The sequence below is a fragment of the Orycteropus afer genome, unplaced genomic scaffold (genome assembly GCF_000298275.1).
Source record: "Orycteropus afer afer isolate SDZICR_OR568_19922 unplaced genomic scaffold, OryAfe1.0 scaffold00184, whole genome shotgun sequence".
In the NCBI taxonomy this organism is placed as follows: Eukaryota; Metazoa; Chordata; class Mammalia; order Tubulidentata; family Orycteropodidae; genus Orycteropus; species Orycteropus afer.
Window position 1 is genome coordinate 5,665,708 of NW_006921771.1, and position 2,004 is coordinate 5,667,711.

General features: G+C 46.5%; 1 pseudogene; it reads left to right on the top strand.

Moving 5' to 3' along the window:
* Positions 1–1,015, top strand: part of LOC103202532 — a 5,363-nt pseudogene extending 4,348 nt beyond the window's left edge.
* Positions 1,016–2,004: the final 989 nt, after the last annotated feature.

Genomic DNA, 2,004 nt, shown 5'->3' on the forward strand with positions numbered 1-2,004 from the left:
AGCGGCAGCTGGAGACACTGGCCAGGAGAAGTTAAAGCTGGAGGCAGAGCTGGGCAACATGCAAGGACTGGTGGAGGACTTCAAGAATAAGTACGAGGATAAGATCAACAAGTGAACAGAGATGGAGAATGAATTTGTCCTCATCAAGGATGTAGATGAAGCTTATATGAACAACGTAGAGCTGGAGTCCCACCTGGAAGAGCTGACGGAAGAGATTAACTTCCTCAGGCAGCTATATGAAGAGGAGATCCGTGAGCTGCAGGCCCGGATCTTGGACACATCCGTGGTGCTATCTGTGGACAATAGCCACTCCCTGGACATGGATGGCATCATCGCTGAGATCAAGGCCTAATATGAGGATATCGCCAACCACAGCCGGGCAGAGGCTGAGAGCATGTACCAGATCAAGTATGAGGAGCTGCAAACATTGGCTGGGAAGCATGGGGATGACCTTCATCGTAAGAAGAGTGAGATCTCTGAGATGAACCAGAATATCAGCCGCCTCCAGGCTGAGATAGAAGTGCTTAAAGGCCAGAGGGCTTCCCTGGAGGCTGCCATTGCTGATGCAGAGCAGCGTGGGTAGCTGGCCATTAAGGATGCCAACAGCAAGCTGGCTGAGCTGGAGGCTGCCGTGAATCGAGCCAAGCAGGACATGGCACAGCAGCTGCATGAGTACCAGGAGCTGATGAACATCAAGCTGGCCCTGGACATCAAAATTGCCACTTACTGCAAGCTGCTGGAAGGCAAGGAGAACTGGCTGGAGTATGGGATGCAGAACATGAGCATTCATACAAAGACTACCAGTGGCTATTCCAGTGGACTGAGCCCAGCCTATGGGGGCCTGACAAGCCCTGGCCTCAACTATGGCCTGAGCTCCTTCCAGTCCAGCTATGGCTCTAGTGAAGGCCCCAGCTCCTTCAGCAGTACCAGTTCCACCAAAGCTGTGGTTGTGAAGAAGATTGAGACCCATGATGGGAAGTTGGTGTCCGAGTCTTCTGATGTCCTGCCCAAGTGAATGGCCACTGTGTCCCCTCCCAGCCTACGCATGTCCCTGGCTGGCTTGGAGCTTCTAGGGGAAGGAGTTGTGCAGGGGCTTAGTGGGACCAGCAGACTTGAGGCTGGCCCTCAGCCCACCCTGGGGACATCTACTGCTTGGGGTACCCTCTTTGCCCATGTCTTTTCCAAAATAAAGCCTGAGCCAACCTAAAAAAAAAAAAAAAAAAATGGTCTCTAAATTCAGGAGGGATATTATCAAGATCATGTTTTGGCTCTCATGGACTTGTTTTAATTGCCTTCAACTTCGACTTGTACATGCATATAAGTAGTTGATGGTCTGTTCCACAATCAGCTCCTGGTCTTGTTTTAGCTGAAGATATTGAACTTTTCCATTGCCTCTTGCCACATATGTAGTCAATCTGATTCCTGTGTATTCCATCTGGTGAATTCCACATGTACAGTCATTGCTTATGTTGTTGAAAAAAGACATTTGCAATGAATAAGTTATTGTTCTTGCAAAATTCTATCATGTGATCTCCAGCATTATTTCTCTTACCAAGGCCATGTTATTAAATATTGCATAATATTGCAGGGAGCTCTAGTGGTGTAGTGCCTAAGACTGCTAACCAGAAGGTTGGTGGCTCAAATCCACCAGCCACTCCTCAGAAGGAAGGTTGGGCAATCCAGTTCTGTAGTGATACTGCCTTGGAAACCCAAGGAGGGGTCACTATGTGTCAGATCGACTCGAGAGCAGTGTGTGGCTTTTTGCATTATAATATTGCAATACCATTAATTATTGAATATTATTAAATATTGTATAAATTTGCATAGCATTCATAATATAAATGTGGTGTCTTTTGTTTAACCACTCACCTGTTGATTGACATATGAGTCATTTCAAACATTTACTTCTTATACTTCAGTGAATACATTTGTCCATGCCTCTTTGCATACATGTGCTGATATAAATAAGTAAAGATGTCTGCTCCTGTTTATACTCTCTTACTT